Source organism: Schistocerca gregaria, chromosome 2 (assembly GCF_023897955.1).
Source record: "Schistocerca gregaria isolate iqSchGreg1 chromosome 2, iqSchGreg1.2, whole genome shotgun sequence".
In the NCBI taxonomy this organism is placed as follows: domain Eukaryota; kingdom Metazoa; phylum Arthropoda; class Insecta; order Orthoptera; family Acrididae; genus Schistocerca; species Schistocerca gregaria.
The window spans coordinates 1,015,078,955-1,015,098,029 of NC_064921.1; the positions used below are offsets into that span (position 1 = coordinate 1,015,078,955).

The 19,075-nt window shown below is 41.7% G+C and overlaps 1 protein-coding gene across 1 annotated transcript in view; it reads left to right on the forward strand.

Moving 5' to 3' along the window:
• LOC126335509 (reversion-inducing cysteine-rich protein with Kazal motifs-like) overlaps window positions 1-19,075 on the forward strand; it is a 328,118-nt gene that overhangs the window by 145,170 nt on the left and 163,873 nt on the right. The gene's annotated exons all lie outside the window — the stretch shown is intronic.

Genomic DNA, 19,075 nt, shown 5'->3' on the forward strand with positions numbered 1-19,075 from the left:
TTTCAAACACCAAGCACATCACGAAACATCATTACATCCTCGATCGCTTATAAAAAAGAACTCAAACGTCCTAAAAGTGTCGAAAACAAAGCGGAAACAATCAATCATCCCGTCATCCTGGATGCTTTTCATTGGACTCCGAGAGCTTGTATTCCCTTCCTGAATGTTTATCATTGCCTGATACCTACCTATTGTGCTCCGTTTAAGTCTACGTAGGTCTCCAAATGGAGTCGGTCTCCATTCTTCAGAGAAAGCCTCTGAGAATTCTTTGAGGGTTTGTGCTGGAACAAGACGACACGAACACGTCTGTCAAGTATGTCCCACGTTCACGATGGGTTTCAGCACCAGTCATTCCATTACTTCAGTGTCTAGGCTTAGCAAGATATCCCTGCTGACGCCTTCCACGTGGTCCCTGGCATTAGAAGGAATTCAGGACTTCCACCGCACTCACCACCGATCACATGTTCCAGCAGAATCCGTTCGATGTGCTACGTGGCGGTAAGGCGGCGATGGAAACGACAAGATCTGTATGGCTGTCAAAACTGATGCCTCCGCACAACAGCTCAGAACCTTAGAAATCTGTCGATTTCCTGGACACTACGTGGGAGGCACCGCTCACCACGGGTCTCCACACACGAAACGGCGGTCACCGTGCGTCAGAAAATATCTGTGAATAACATTTCTCGCCAGTGACGAAGTTGTCAGTTGACATGGGAGCAGCAGAACTGAAAGCGAGTTGCAAGATGTTGTCATATGATGCAGGGTACTGGAGTAGATTTTTGGGACGTACGGTCCTTTATCGCAGCCTGTTCGTTACAGTCTGAACAGATACAGCTGCTCCAGTGGCATTCTGAGATCGTCTTACAGTATTCTGGCGGTATACCTGCTTCAACGTGAAACACAGGCGGCCAAGTATCGGTCTTCACGTGTTGTAGTGCGTCAGTGTCCAACTCGCCTTGTGTACTGGCCTCTCTCCACAACCAACTGATGACACACGGAGAGACATTGGCGCCTGCAGCAACACGACGGAAAGTCCATGGTTTTCTGGATCAAACAGACCGCCCTTGAAACTTGCATTGTATTAAGACGCCGCCTTGCTTATACTTGGTTAAGTCCAACGAGCGCGAGAAATGACGACTGCCATTTGTGTAAATCACTAGAAAACGCTGGGATACCGGTCGTCACTTCCTTCTGAGAGGGTCACGTGACACAGTAACGCATGACACAGCAAATACATACCTAATGATTTTAGTTGTTGCATACATTGAAAGCAAAGAACTCAAACCATGCATTAAGACAACAGGTTCCGTCTATGTCAAAATAGATTAAACTTGCCGGCCGTTGATTCACGTACTCTCTCATTCCCTTTGAAGAGTATATATTCAATATCAAAGTTTTCGCTAAGCTATTGCGTACAATAGGACTAATTTACCTACATGCGCAAGTAAGTGTTAACATTTATAGTTTTCAAACTATGACAGTTTTCTCTTAAATGCAACTATACTTTCCTCTGTGGCACTGGAAAGACCTTTCGGGGAGACCATAAACGCCACGGCCTGTGGATCTAGATCAAATAGTAACAACATACCACAGCCGCAAACCACTGTCCCGCCAGCAGGAGAAGTGGTCCTAGAAACGTCTACCGTACTGTAAGCATACAGGTAACCCAGGTCCAGCTTCCTTTTTTTTTCTATGACTGTCATATAAAATACTGAAACTGTTGACCATGGGGACCGACACATGCTATAAAGCGATTCTAACAGAGAATACTGCACCCTGAATTTCGTCTACACGTAACGCAGAACGGGCCAGTGTTACACAGCAGTTCATATCTGTGGGAGCCATCGATGTTTCTCTGTAGACTTCTAGTTTTAATTTAAAAGTCTAGAGATACCAACCGTTTTTGTTTCCTTAAATAATTATCCAACGATCTGTAAATATTCTTCTAAGAAAGTGTCTATAATCGTCTATTCGGAAAGGGCAGAACATCCATTGTGATGGCATCCCACGGATTGCCTTACGTCCTAGCGATGTCCAACAATAACTAAGACAGCAGTTCCTAACTGTAGATACTTTTGATTTAGAATTCCTTAAATAAAGGCGGGCTGAAGATGGGGATTCTTGAGAAGCTCTCATTGTACATTCACAACATAACGTAGTTGTTTATTCACTTCTCACAGCCAGCGTGACTTCTCAACCGACCAGTATCGCATTTTGCAAAGATCGATTTGCCCAAGGTTTGCGAACGAGGCTTCATCTGTAAACAAATCTTGCATACAAACTACGCACCACTTTGCTGCTTTCGTAGACGCCATTCGGTGAACATTAATCGATTCGAAAAGTCATTTGCGTGAAGCCACTGATGGAGTGAAATGTAGAGAGGATGAAATTTTTTGGTAGAACGCTTTCACACAGAGCAAGGACCAATGGGCTTCAACAGCACAGGTAAACACACGATTCGAATCCCACTGAAGAGTCTGCTTACATTTGGTAACATAACTGCAAACGTTTGATTGGTTGATGTGAGAGAAGCTACCAAACAGCGAAATCATCGGTACCATCGCATTAGGAAAAGGTGGGGAAGGATGTCGGCCGTGCTCTTTCAGAGAGCTATCCCGGAATTTGGGTGAAGCGATTTAGGAAGTACTTAAACCTAACTAACCTAAGGATCTCACACAATACCCAGTCATCACGAGGCAGAGAAAATCCCTGACCCAGCCGGAGATCGAACCCGGGAATCCGGGCGTGGGAAGCGAGAACGCTGCGGACTGGTAGACAGTTGTTCCTGGAGGTGTTGTCTGGTTACTATTTGTTTGAATTCTACATATATATGTTATGACATGCTGTTAGAAGGTTCTTCCCAACGGCACAGAAAAAAGTATAGAAATTGAAAAGTAGGCGAAATAATTCATCAGCTACAAAAAATAAAAATAAATTACGTACGACAGCAATATTGCCACGTTGTCCTCTATAACATAGTGGAAACATCACCTTCATGTATTTACTCGCTCTGGCTATATTTCTGGTGGCCACAATCCAGCTGTATCATCGAACACAGTTGCGTCATTAATTTACATTATTTAGTAATGGGCAGTTAAAGTCATTGCATAACCGACTCTTTTTTAATTTCTGTTTAACAGAAGTTCTCTTCAACATCTATAATCAGTTACTTAATTTAAAGAAGCACGGCAGCCAGAGATATTGTCAAGGAGCTACCAGAAATCTGAGCGTGTTATAGTTTTTAAAGTGAAAACGCTTGACCGCGGGTAGAACCTCGATTTTCCTGAAGCTTTAGCAAGCCTTAGTTAATTGTTTTTCTGTTTTATGGAGCAGCTCTGTTGTTGATAAGCTGGATGGTGAAAATGTCTGAAGCCCACAGCTACAATAAAGATAAAAAAATTGTCGTAAGAAGGGTAAATGAACGGGCTTCCTACATTACAGATCAATATCCTTAACGCCGGTTTCCAGCAGAACAGTTAAACACATTGTGTGTTCGAATAAGTTGAATATTCTAGAGATGGAAATGCATCTGTCCACAGCTCAACACGGATTTACAAAGCATAGCTCTTCTCACATGACATCCTGCGAACCACGGATGAAGGGCAACAAGCAGAGTCTACATTTATCGATTGACGGAAAGCGTCTGACAAGGTGTCCCACTGCAGAATGTTCACGAAGGTCCGAGCGTACAGATTAAATTCCCAGATATGTGAGTGGCTCGAAGACATCCTCTGTAACAGAACACGGTGGGTTGTCTTCGACGGTTAGTGTTCAACGTGTTCACCAAAGACACGAGTATCGTCATGGTGCCGCAGGGAAGTATGATAAGACCGCTCTTGTTCCCTATACAGGGAGGTCACAAACAGACTGAAAAGCTTGTAAGATTGTTGCACTATAAGTCGAGCTGCTAGATAACTGATAAGAAAAAAGATCGATTTTTTCTGCTGTTTCCAATAAAATTAGCATTGAATTTAGCCGATCAGGTCGTTGGGAGCGTAAATTAAAGTGGCCGCCGCATACATTTAACGTCAGCTGTTCATATGGCGTAGATGACAGTGCACGAGACTGCTCAGCATTAGCTCGTATTCGATCCGTACTATCCTACACGCCCAATTTTTGTATCGCCTTCTTGTTCAGTTTTAGGAAACCAAATGTAGAACACGTTTGGTGACACCGTCAATGACGGGACCCTTCAATTTGCTCACGCAACGGCGTGACTGGCTAACTTCAATGCTAATTAAACCGCAAACGGCATAACGTATTGTATTTTTTCTTATCAATTATTTCTCAGCGCAGCCTACCCTGCAACATCCTTTTCAGAGTGTTTCTGACAACCTAATATATACATAAAGACCTGACGTACTGGGTGAACAACAATCTGTGGCTGTCAGGGATTTTCTCTGCCTCGTGATGGCTGGGTGTTGTGTGATGGCCTTAGGCTAGTTAGGTTTAAGTAGTTGTAAGTTCTCGGGGACTGATGACCATAGATGTTAAGTCCCATTTGAATCATTTTTCTTTTCTTGATTTTTTGTTGTTGCTAGTATTCATCTGTCTACTTCCATTGTTACGGACACTTGGTGCCATATCACATGCTTATACACGACATGTATGCATATACACTGAGATAGCGGAACTGCCAGCATCCGGCATGTGCTATACAACTGTTACGTGTTACAAAGATCTTGACACAAAGATGTAACATAGGTCTGCTTCACTCAGGGGTATTATTTGTATTTGTTTGCGTGTATTAAAGTCTACATATGGGCAGATACTTAATCAAAACTCACGTTAACATGAGAGGCCAAAATAAATTTAATAAAGAAATAATTTACTACAAGAACAAACTTCAAGTGATCTGAAGACCTATTTCTATTTGGATATTAATGCATAATAAAGTCAATTTATGAGCAAATACTTTAATCAAGACTGGCATTAACAAGAGTGCCCAGGAAAAAATAATACAGAGTTATAGTATTTGCAATGAACTACAGCTGTTTGTATGACCATGACTACTATATTTAAATTTAAAAACAGGAACAAAACCTTAAATGACTTACTGACTTATTTCTGTTCTTGCATTAACGTGATTTGGAATATAACTAAAGGCAGATTCTGTTTATTTCAGCTAGAGGTTATATGTATAAAATTATAGTATCTGTAACGAACTAAAGCTGTTTGTATTACCATGAACTTTATATCTAGAAACAAGAACATACCTTGAAATGAACTGTTGACTTATTTCTGTTCTTACATTAACATGCCCCGGCATATTATGAAAGTCAGAGTCTGTTTACTTCCGCTAGAGGCAATATGTGTGAAAGTTACAGTATTTGTAATGAAGTATTTATATGTCCATGAACTTCATATTTAAACTGTGAACAAAATTTCAAAGGAACTGCTGACTTATTTCCTTTCTTCATTAGCATAATCTGGAATATTAGTAAATGCAGATTCTGTAAATGCAGATTCTGTAAATGCAGAGTCTGTTTATTTCAGCTAAAGGTAATATGTACAAAAGTACTGATTTATGTTAACATTAGATGACTTCGACATTTAGGAACATAGTACAGGATTTATTCTGTGGTAGGTTATCTACGTTGGCACCAGTGTAGTTAGGAAGTGAAGAGAGGGATAGAGAGGGTTTTGGAGGAGAGAAAGTTTTGGGAGGTGAGGATAGTGTTGCTAATTGATTACCTGTTTCAAACTAGTAAGTCCTCAAAATTCTGAAGGAAAAATCGGTTTTTCAGTTCAGTTTGATCACTGAGTAAGTAGTTAGATACAGTAATAGTGTTGGTAAAGTGTTCATTTCATAATAAGGTCAAGTATCAAAATTGAGTATTTGGAGGTTTTTCCTAAGTTGTTTGCAGAATGATTGTGTTGGGGAAAATTTAAGGCAAAGCTGAATTTGTTCACGTTATTAAGACAGAGTCCACCCATGTACTCTTTAAATACACTCCTGGAAATGGAAAAAAGAACACATTGACACCGGTGTGTCAGACCCACCATACTTGCTCCGGACACTGCGAGAGGGCTGTACAAGCAATGATCACACGCACGGCACAGCGGACACACCAGGAACCGCGGTGTTGGCCGTCGAATGGCGCTAGCTGCGCAGCATTTGTGCACCGCCGCCGTCAGTGTCAGCTAGTTTGCCGTGGCATACGGAGCTCCATTGCAGTCTTTAACACTGGTAGCATGCCGCGACAGCATGGACGTGAACCGTATGTGCAGTTGACGGACTTTGAGCGAGGGCGTATAGTGGGCATGCGGGAGGCCGGGTGGACGTACCGCCGAATTGCTCAACACGTGGGGCGTGAGGTCTCCACAGTACATCGATGTTGTCGCCAGTGGTCGGCGGAAGGTGCACGTGCCCGTCGACCTGGGACTGGACCGTAGCGACGCACGGATGCACGCCAAGACCGTAGGATCCTACGCAGTGCCGTAGGGGACCGCACCGCCACTTCCCAGCAAATTAGGGACACTGTTGCTCCTGGGGTATCGGCGAGGACAATTCGCAACCGTCTCCATGAAGCTGGGCTACGGTCCCGCACACCGTTAGGCCGTCTTCCGCTCACGCCCCAACATCGTGCAGCCCGCCTCCAGTGGTGTCGCGACAGGCGTGAATGGAGGGACGAATGGAGACGTGTCGTCTTCAGCGATGAGAGTCGCTTCTGCCTTGGTGCCAATGATGGTCGTATGCGTGTTTGGCGCCGTGCAGGTGAGCGCCACAATCAGGACTGCATACGACCGAGGCACACAGGTCCAACACCCGGCATCATGGTGTGGGGAGCGATCTCCTACACTGGCCGTACACCTCTGTTGATCGTCGAGGGGACACTGAATAGTGCACGGTACATCCAAACCGTCATCGAACCCATCGTACTACCATTCCTAGACCGGCAAGGGAACTTGCTGTTCCTACAGGACAATGAACGTCCGCATGTATCCCGTGCCACCCAACGAGCTCTAGAAGGTGTAAGTCAACTACCCTGGCCAGCAAGATCTCCGGATCTGTCCCCCATTGAGCATGTTTGGGACTGGATGAAGCGTCGTCTCACGCGGTCTGCACGTCCAGCACGAATGCTGTTCCAATTGAGGCGCCAGGTGGAAATGGCATGGCAAGCCGTTCCACAGGACTACATCCAGCATCTCTACGATCGTCTCCATGGGAGAATAGCAGCCTGCATTGCAGCGAAAGGTGGATATACACTGTACTAGTGCCGACATTGTGCATGCTCTGTTGCCTGTGTCTATGTGCCTGTGGTTCTGTCAGTGTGATCATGTGATGTATCTGACCCCAGGAATGTGTCAATAAAGTTTCCCCTTCCTGGGACAATGAATTCACGGTGTTCTTATTTCAATTTCCAGTAGTGTATTTTTGGGAAGCTTCCAATGTAGAAACTTAGGCATGAGTAGCAAATGGGTTTGTAAGCACCTGACTTCTCATACTGTTGTATAGTGGTTTTGGTACTGTGTATGATTTCATTTTGCATTTTATTGTTAGTGAAAAAGCTTATGTTTATGTTGTATGTCTTGAGAGGTTGGAAATTTTATGATAAATCTCCCTGCGAAGTACTGGTTTGTAAATGTGGTCTTCTTGTTTATGAGTGGTAGTTATTCCATTGTTGAAGGCAATTCAGTTAATAATTTCCGTCTCTGATTATTCTCGACGTGGTCATTTCAGGAGATCTATGTGGGAGGAAAAAATATGTTGTCCGACTGTTTTTGGGAAATACTCTCTCAAAATTTCACTACTAAACCTCTCCATTATGCACAATTCCTCTCTTGTAACGTTTGCCACTATCTTCGTTCTTGCTTTGCCGATCTGGTTTTTATTAACGTCTGTATTCATTTATGCCTGTTTCATTTGCTACATTTTTAGGTTTTCTCCTTTCACAAATTACGTTTTTTTTAATTCGTGAGTTTTACAATTTCATCTCTCAAAGTCACCCATTCATATTCTGTTGTTTTTCTTTTACCTTTTTCACTCCAATACTGCTTTTGAAACACTAAAAAATTCTGGATGCTTCAACCAATCGAGGTCTTATTCTTAATTTCTTACTTTTCATTGCTGTATAAGCTCTCAACTGGATTTCATAAGGGATAAACTATGGTAATACTCCACATCCTTTTTTGTAGTTTAAATCTGGTTTCTGAATAAATGTCGTATCATTATACAATTTACTTCCAAGAATATACTCTTCTTTCATGATAATTAAACGAAAATTTTATCACGTTGCATCCTCTTCAATTCCTTTCCTTCCCCCCTCTCCCCTCCCCAATCCCCAACCAACGTCATGTTCTCTCAGTACTTTTATTTCTTTTCTTTTTATAATTATCGAATTCTCTTTTCCCTGTTTTATTGCAATTTCATCTCCTCTAACCTACTAATTTATTTCTCTGGTCACATCATACTTTTTCCGCCACCTGCAAAACCAAAAAGTAAATCTGAAGAACAATGGTGGCTCGTATATTTGTGGCTGTCTTGGCTACGATTATCCATTTACTAAGCTGTAACAGAGAAGGAACTTGGTAATAGACGAAATAGTTGCAGTGACCGACAAAAAAAAAAAAAAAAAAAACACAAAAATGCTGGGGAAAAGATAGGAAGGCAGGAATGTAAATAGCTCAGCCACCAATAGTGGTAACCACTACGCTACCCCTCTCGGTAAACGTCTGGGATTATAGCGCACCTCACTTGTTCATTTATCCAACCCCTGGACTGTATACCAACTAATATGTTTCTAATAACGTCTGCCAGATGCGTCGGTCTCCAAGAAAGATTGACCGAGACCGCAGATACGGAACACAAGAACACTTGAATCACGTGCAAAAGAATTATATATAAGTGAAACATATAAACAGATACAATATCAACAATTATTATTCAGCATAAGCTTATAACAGTATTGTATGCTACTGCTATACCGTAACCTTAAAGTAGGAGGCCGGTCGTGAAATAAAACTATCTATTTAAAGCAATAGTGGTATAAAACAACAGAGCAGTGTTACCCTCTGAGAGGAATTTTGTTATGTTGACGGTGTTGCACCTATCGCGAGTGGCTTATCGGAAATAAAAGTCAGAATTACGTAAATATTTGAACAGTACAAACAATATTTTATCTATCTACACTGTTCAAAGAACAAGGAAAACGGTCGCTAGCCTAATTAGGCAAGAGGATGATTGGCATTCTTGTTCAAGAAATTAAGTTCGAGTAACCTTAACGGACAAACACAACCTATATTTTGCCACACTCGAGTGCAACGAACTCTGATACCTGCATATGTTCACGGTTAAGACTGGAAGCTAACAGAGCAGAACAAACTATTTGCATAAATATAACAGATAACAAAACACACTATTACTTTCAGGGCTTATTCAAACTAAATGGTGTTTGTAACATTACTATTAATATTCACTGCAGTATCATTAATTGGACATAGGTTCAGTATTATTGTTCAAATATTTCCCTAGTTGACATAAAATTTTTAATGTGGTTCACTGCAAAATTATGAACTGGTCACAGGTTAAATATCTCTCAACTAAATATTATTCTATTTAGAATGAAAGTTAAATGGAATTCACTAACAGGTTACTTCTCACTGTCTTTTGAATAAAGAAATTATTGTTTTCATAAATAGAGGTAAAGGATAACATGTGGATCTTATTACACTATTAATATGCACTTTCAATACCCAAAAGGAACAAGTGCTTAGCAATCGTGAGTATATAACTTTCCACAACTGCAATTCACGGCTTTTACTGCAGTGAGACACAATGTTGACAAATTTGCAAGAAACTGACTCATCTTTTAAAATTTACTACAGACAGCACTATGATCATTAACTAAGCTAACCATTATAAGCCTCAGTTTTAGGAACTTCTAATTTTTAAAAGAAACAGCTAATTGTCTGTATTACCACAGTCCTCTACTTTCAAATAAATGATTAACTAGGTGACTTTGAAACTCCAAAAGAAACTTTAAATTGGACTGTTTCCATTACTGAGAGGCTTTCACAAAACTACATTTACTACCTCCCACAATTTCACTAAATCCACAGTACATCTGAATACTATCTTCTTACCAAAGGTCAAACAACATTATTTGATTAAATATTCGGCTTTGAGGCTTTCATTTTTTCCACAAACTAGGACACTCGGTAATCATAGTTCAAATGGAGAGGAAACTGAGAGGTGTTGTGACAGGGAAAAAAAATCAAGGTAGGTACATGAATTCAGTTATAAGTTACCTTATATTTGTGCACACTAAGACATCCAGTGAGCTGATCCTTCACTATACGTTACTATAGTGCTCCATTATAATGTTTGCGCAATGTGGTGGAAGCTGCATAATGATAGGTGGATTTGCAGGCAGAATTGCTGGACTCTGTCCCTTCTTGGTGGCGATGACAGATACTAATTCCAGAATAGTTCCAGCTATTTATCCATCCATCCGAGGCATTGGTAAGCGGCAGGAAATGCCTGTCTCGGAATCAGCACAATATACAACTTTTACATGGGCAGTGCACAATTTGGTAGCTCGTCCGCGACTGACTCTTGGTTCCACCTTTTCTACCTAGGGTCAACCACAATTTGCGCGCGCTACTGAGTTCCATTCCCGAGGGGGACCACATTATCTCTTACACGCATAATAATTAAGAACCCTAAGTGAAGGTCAGCAGTTTACATAACAGCAAACAAGAATTTTAAATAAAACAGAACATTTGCACATATTGTCATTTCTACAAAAAAATTATTCACACAGAAATTAGAGTTCCCTCCAAATGGGACAAGGAATTTAAATGATAGGTACACTACATAGCATAGAATCAATCCATGACACCAATTTTTTTTTTTTTTTACAGAGAAAGGAGTATACAATTTTGTGTTATCGATTCAATCAAACAACATTTACAGATACTCAATGTCCTTGGTAGGAAATTTCAATTGTTAAGCAGTGCAATCAACAGAAAGTAAATGATCCCTGACTGGAATTAAGTTAGTGTCAGCACTGAGGGCGACCTGGTTTGAAATGATTCAGCTATAAACAATTTCGACTTGAGCTCCTTGTTAACTGATTATATATGCCTATATTGTTTCACGAACACTGTAATTATGTGCGTTCACAGCACCAATAGAACACAATTGTTCTATCTTTATCCCTAATGTCTTTCAAATATCGTTATTTAAGTTGTAACCGTTATGTCAACTTAATTTGAAATGTGACAACTACATAAAATTCTGACACTGAAACTGCCCTTAAAAACACAAATGTAGTTTTAAATTGAGGTGTCAGTGAAGAAAAACTGTTAAAACTAAAAAGCTCCGTCATAACAGGCCCGCAAGGGTGACTCTTAAATGATCAATTGAAAATTGTCTTCAAAGTATGTCAGATACTGTACTAATATTTGTCTATAAGAGATTGTATTGACACTCGGCAACAATGAAATGTCAGTTGACTGTCGGCATTGTGTTTCCAGAGATTTGCGTGCAGCTGCTTTTTACTTAACAGGGCTGCTGCAACATATCTGATGTCGATGTTCCGTTTTCTCGTCGACCAACGATCCGTCAGAATACACCATAAATAAAACCTCACTGATCCAAAACAAGAACGGGACTAGGTCAGTCACTTTAACTTAATATCAAGAACGCAGATTTCCGGAAACAAAATTGGAAGGCCTGACGGTCGTCAACCCCAACGCACAGTCCGTCCTTTTATTTTTCACTTCACCAAAATTAAAGCGTGCAGCACCTCGGCCCTCCCTCAGATTCCAGAACAGTTTTGAGCGTACCAAACCAGACAATAGACATCTAGTTGCGCCGAACAAAAGCAGTCCTTTTCGCTCACAGTATTCAGCTTGACTAGTAGTTGTGACATAACGTAGCTCACCGTCACTTCTTGATTGTCTCTTAGTAATATTATTCACAGATATTTATCTTCTAAAATCACAACGAAATTGCATAAATGAATGGAATTAACATTGTACAATAAATAATTGATTATACATAATACATTGCATTGCATCTTAACACAAAAGTCATTACAATCCAAGATAAGCAACAATACAATTCGTAAGCCAAATAAGACCATTACAAGATGACGAACATGAGTGACTTTTTTACCTCTTGAATACTTTACCCAGAGGGCTACCACAATCAATGAACCTTCCGGTACAGCTGTGTGTTCCTCGGAAATGTAACGGCTGTAGTTTCCCCTTGCGTTGATCGGTCGCGATACCAACATTGCAGAAACGTCTTGGCTATTGTTATAAGACCATATCAGTGAACAATCCAGCACGTTTCCCCTACATCCACCGAAAAGAAACCTATGTTATCTCGCCACAGCCCTCCGACGTATCTGCATCGTTGAGGTATGGAAACTGTGACGTCCATGATTCGTCTAGGGAGTGGAGCACCAATTCTGTACTTACAAATAATAACATGTGTGACTGAGAGTCTCACATAGCGTACAATGTTTCCCTTCCCTGACGATCGTTGCTGACGCTCTTGAGCTTTGACCCACTGCACCATTTCGGTGTTCACTTTATTGTGAGTAAATAATCGTATTACCCGTACATTTCTACTCATTTTCTTGAGTCGACGAAAATTCGAATGTGGCGACACCGAAATGTGCAGCGGGTGGTTAACACTGTCAGCGATACGGGTACAATTTGTCTCAAGTATCCGCGACAAGACGTATTGTCATTCGCTAACTACGAGCCTCCTAGGCGTCAGTCAGACGTTGAACAGCGGATGCTTCTGTTGTATCGTTTACTGCCGGCTCTGACGACCAGCCACCCTAATACCCTGACAGGTACTTTGAGTGTCAGAGTAATTAGTCGAAGATGCCATAATATCAACGAAGCTCTCCTTCTAGTAAGTTTTTCCGATGCACTTCTTTCTTCGCTTGCTCTACATAGCGTCCCACAATTCCGTGGCTGCAACTCTCAGATTCTCTCATTTCTTATCTTGTATTAGGTCTACGACTTTGCTTCCGCCGCTTTTCTCTCGAAGTCCGAGGCTTTATTGCGAAAAACGTACGAAAAAAATTGTGATTCAAAGCATTGCCCAATCTTTCGAGTAGAATGCCAATCCCGTGGCGGAAGAACAGGGCGTCCTTTGAGAAGTTCCGTGAATTTTTCCAGTTTTGCACCTGTTCATATGACCGGAAGTGGTGGTCAGCCAGGCTGTGTGCCATTGATCTAAAAAGGTGATGGTCAGAGGGAGAAATGTCGGGAGAATACGGCGGGTGGGGTAGGACTTTCTATTTCACAGGTATGTTTTGATGAGTTTTGTGACATGGCGTCGAGCAGTGCAAAATCAGATTTTCTGGTCTATCGCTGTATGAAGCCGTTTTTCTCTCGGCATTCGGTTCAAAAGCATCAGCTGCTTTCGATAACGATCTGCTGTGACTGTTTCCACCGTTTCAGTAGCTTCATAAAACGTCTCTGTTCCACCGCCAAGTCCGTCTTAGACGTCAAGATCAACGTCCTTCAGGCGCTGAAACCTTTATTTGCACATAATTTCACCAATATGTGCTTCACAATAGTTCTTACCCAGCACTTTCTGACTATAAGCCGCTGATTTCTGCATGTTACAGCAGAAAATTTAAACTTTCCGCAGATACCGAGAACTGGGCTCGTAAGATGACATATTCGATATAGTAACCTTTAGGATGCAAATAAAGACAGACGAAGATTATCTTCACTTTCTAACTGCTACGTGCAAAACAACCTGGCGTTACTGCCATCTATTGCAAAACGGCGGAAGCGAAGTTGTAAACCTGATACATTCCAAACATCGAGACACGTTTTTACTAACCTAATTCATCTGTTTAAAGAGTTATTTCATCTCAAACTATAGTATGTTCTACATATCTGCTCTTAACTATGTCGTACACGGTGATCCTGCGCGACTACGACTTTCTCCGAGGGACACAGGGACCCATTGAGGAATATCAGCCTGGTGAAGTCAGCCACGTTCTGAAGCGGACTGTTTTGATGAGCAGAGGAACCGACATTTTTTTTATCAACAATCTCCTCTGAGGACCCTTCCAGTATGGCGGACACTCCTTGTCAGATCAGTGGCTGATATTCTGGTGCTCTAAGAACGCCACTCTCCTGAGATCGGTCGTCACAGAACACTTTACAAATAATAGCAACTGCTGAACAAATAAAACATTTGCATAGAATCAAACAATGGAAACAGAGCACGGAATGTAACATTATTAGCTACTCACCATATAGGGAAAATGCTGAGTGACACTCAGTGTGGTTTCAGCTGCGAGAGTGTGTGAGTTGCATTTGCGTGTCTGTTTGCGATGTGTTTGTCGTCTATTTCCGACAAAGGCCTTGATGGCCGAAAGCCTGCATTGTGAAAGTCTTTTTGTTTTACCTATCTGCGATTGAGATCTCCGCTGCATGTCCACGAAAACTATGTTCATTTTTCCAATTTTGTATGTCGTTGAAGAAACAGTGAAGCCTGTTTTAGAGACTTTTTCAAGTTCTCATGTGATCTTTTTAATTGCTTATCTGTTTTTGTAAAAGCAAACAGTACCTTGGTGAATCTTCCATTTAAAGTGTTTTAATCATTACTTTCAGAAATATATTTCATTTCAATTAATAGAATTGGTGTTTATAAACTGTAGCCAAAAGTCATAGGAAGGATTGTCCCATCTGAAGATGAAGACTTTCAACTGCGATGCCCAAACAGCTTTAAGCGAAGTCAATAGCCCTCTATAGAGCTCTGAAGAGGTGTTGCCATAGAAACGTTTAAAAATCGTGTAGTAGACAAAGGAAGCAGCTGTCGTTGTACATTTGTACATTATACATATTTCTTTGTACGGATGTTTCATAATTTCGAAGCTGATTTCACGAACACAATGAAATGAAACTTTTCAATATTACGCTACAAATATAATTAATTTTTTGTTTCCTTTTCTAACAGAAAATTGTCGAAATGAAGAACCGCACAATGCCGCGTTTGTCAGCTAGTGTATGAATGACAGTTACACAACAACGTCCGTAGTAGAACTTACGAATATACAAATCGTGAGTACCAAACAAATTGCATATAACCAGCACAAATAACATTCATAAATTCCAACACAGAAGTTTACCAACAGACAGCAGCCAAAGAACCTGTCCCAAAGAACTGTGGGATAAACAATTTTAACAATGTAAGTTAGTCACGCTGGAGCCGGTAAACTCTTTAAACAGAGTTGAGGTTAACTCAAACCTCAAACAATACAATACACATAGATTAAAGAATACTGTGGCGCAGCAGATATCTGTGAATAAGTGCTCATGGCGACCGCGTCTTCCAGCAGGATAATTTTCCGTGTTACAGGACGAGAACTATGGCGCAGTGGGTCGAGGAGCTTGATAGTGATATCATGCTGATGTTTGGCCACCAAACTCTCCTAATCTGAACCCTAAGGAACACATCTGGGACGTTATCTGTCGCCAGCGGCTAGCCCACATACCATCGGTGCGTAATTTATGGAAACTGTACAGTCTGTGTGTCGAATCCATACCACGGAGAATCGCTGTTGAGTCACGTTCCAAAAGTAGACCAAGACCTTAGTAAAGTCGGTGGTCGTTGTGTTTTACCTCATCAGTCCTTTTCCGAGGTTCGTGGCGTTTAAGGAACAAGTTCCGATTGCGCAAGAAAAATGAAAATAAGTGATTTGTGTCCCTTGTACACAAATCACATCTAAATTCATTCAAAATAATCAAACAAAAATACAGAAAAGATATATGTGAATGACAACGAGTATTTTTGCTCCGCTCCTCCCAGGTGTTAAGTCCAGTGCCCCATGGAATGTTCCATCTCGCTCCATGTCAAGCCATTAGATGACGACAAAACAGACATTGACGACATTCTTCAACTTGACTTTGCCAACGGTCAATTGACTTCTTTTTGACTGTGATAGAAACGAGGTCTGTAAGGGATACTTAGGAACAGTAGAATTATACGAAGTGAATGGGCAAATAGGTTAAATGACGGTAACTGCAGTCATTCATCTATCATGGTTGTAAATTTGTGGACATTTTGGGAACAAGTAAACTGTTAGACTCCGAAAGGAGTTCAACACGATCACTTCGTCGACTGCCAAAAAGACGTAGTTCTGCAGAAACAGAAGTAGCATTTGATGTGCCCCAAGGAAATGTAATACTACCTCTATTGTTCTGAACATAAGCAAATGATTCCTTTGGTATGACCGGCAGCAGTTGGAGACTGAATATACAGAACAAGTGTCGGTGTTGGACTAGCGTAAGGTAATGCTAGAAGACTTGGGCAAAATTTCTGCTCGTTGGAATGAATGGCAACTCTATTTAATTGTGGGCCAAAGAAAGATAACGTCAAAAAAATGGTTCAAATGGCTCTGAGCGCTATGGGACTTAACAGCTATGGTCATCAGTCCCCTAGAACTTAGAACTACTTAAACCTAAATAACCTAAGGACATCACACAACACCCAGTCATCACGAGGCAGAGAAAATCCCCGACCCCGCCGGGAATCGAACAAGGGAACCCAGCCGCGGGAAGTGAGAACGCAACCGCACGACCACGAGCTGCGGACGACAGATAACGTCCACAACAAAGAAAGTGAGAAGTGGATATTACCCAATTAAAAGACTTTAGATTAATGTCTTAAGCACCTAGCATTGTAAAAGTATTCACGGGTAGTTCTAAGAGGCGATAATCATTTGATCATTTCGTAAAATTAGAGAAGAGGAATCGAAAACTTATATTCTTGGAAGAGTTCTGGGAAAGGGTAGCACATATGCAAAGAAATCGCTTACAAGATGGTAGTGCGATCGATTCTATAGCAATGTTCCAGCGATTGGATTCCTTATCAGGTAACAGGCAAACAACTGATTCAGAGACGTGCTCCTAGAATCGCTGCTCGTCCATATAGCGACTACAAGAGTGTAACAGAAGCACACTCCGCTGCATAGTGATAATTCTTTCCGCAAACAACCCTCTTCCAAGCCCAATCCATCCTCCCCCCCTCCCCCACCGGAAGGTTTTGGCCAAGACGGGTCTCCGCAATATCCAGTCCTCCAACAAGACAGCTGGCTACATAGTGATAATTCTTTCCGCAAACAAACCTCATCCAAGCCCCCTCCATCCTCCCCCACCCCCACCCCCTTCCCACCGGAAGGTTTTGGCTAAGACGGGTCTCTGCAATATCCAATCCTCCAACAAGACAGCTGGCTGCATAGTGATAATTGTTTCTGCAAACAACCTTCTTCCAGGCCCCCTCCATCCCCCCTCCCCCCACCAGAAGGTTTTGGATAAGACGGGTCTCCGCAATATACAATCCTCCAACAAGACAGCTACTGCCGCAAGATAGCAGGAGAACGTCTGTCTAGTATGGAAGGTAGGGGATGAGCAGCTGGCGAAAATACAGCTGTTAGGTGCGGGGTCCGGAGTCAAGCTTGGATAGTTCAGTCCGTAGAGCACTTGCCCGAGAGTGGTAAAGGTCCCATGTTCGAGTGCCAGCACCCCACACAGTTTTAATCCACCAGAAAGTTCAGTTGAGCGCCCAATCCACTGAAGAGTGAACATTCATTCTAGAAAATAATTGACTGGTACGAAGGACCCTTCGCCATGCAATACTGTGACTTGAGGATAGTTGGCTCTGAGCACTATGGGAGTCAACTGCTGTGGCTATTAGTCCCCTAGAACTTAGAACTACTTAAACCTAACTAACCTAAGGACACCACACACATCCATGCCCGAGGCAGGATTCGAACCTGCGACCGTAGCAGTCGCACGGTTCTGGACTGCGCGCCTAGAAACGCGAGACCACCGCGGCTGGCACTTGAGGAGAGAATCTGTAGATGTAAAATAGCTATAAATATTGTGTATTCATTATTAACCAGACATGTAAACGGAGGAATAAATTAATTTTAACAATATTTTAGTGAGAGACAGTGAACTGTAAGAAACTATGTTTGTAAAATATATTTTGTAGATACTTTCAATTATAAGCAAGTAAGCTACTAATATTTTAACTGAAATTATACGAAGTGTAATTCATATTATAAAAACGTTGCTCAGTGAAGAAAAATTGTAAACCTACATGCACCATAGAGCTATAGAGCGGATCAGAAGACTAGACAATTCATATACTGTTTAATGATTTCTAGAGTTGAATTACAGGAATGATGTCCATTTACTTGGATTTGGCCGCATTTTTTAGGTTGTAATGGTTTTACAGAACATGCTTTAATCTGCAACATTAGTTCTTCTCTGGCACGTGAGTGAAGTTAGCTTTCACTGCCGTTGACGCTACTCTCTGAGTTCTTGGATCTGTCGATAGCGGTTGTAATATCTAAGATTTTAACCGTCCGCTGGCACGTGCAGTGCACTCGTTTACGTTACGGCTATATGGCCTCTACCCCGCGATTTCAAATTTGGTGTGTGCTTGGCAAGGGCCTGATAGGTGTGTATACGGTATTGGAAAGTTGTAACCATTACTAAGGAGTCGCATAGTGTATTCACACATGCCTGCAGGTTCACAGACTATGTACTCCGTTTCTTGCTCATTTCAGTGTTTCAAAGACCGCCTGTCCAACTGTATGCGGAAGCACGTTTGGCACACTTTTAAATCCGGAACTTTGTAATTTTTTGAATTGGTTTGGGGAGAATTTTCTTTTGAGTAATCAGTCCTCTGAGTGGTTTGATGCAGTCCGCCACTAACTGCTCTCCTGTGTACAACCTTCTCATCTCAGAGCAGCACTGCCAACCTACTTAGTGAATTATTTGCTGGATTTATTCCAATCTCTGTCTTCCACTACAATTTTTGCCCTCCAAAGCTCCCTCCAGGACCGTGGAAGTCATTTCCTGACGTCGTAAAAGATGTCGTATCGTCATGTTCCTTCTCCTTGCCAGTCTCTTCCACATATTTCTTTCCTCTCCGATTCTGTGCAGAACCTCCTCATTCCTTATCTTATCAGTCGACCTAACTTTCAACGTTCGTCTGTAGCACCACATCTCAAATGCTTCAATTCTCTTACACTTATCTTTCCAATTTCTGTGATAGTCCGTTTTACAGATGTCC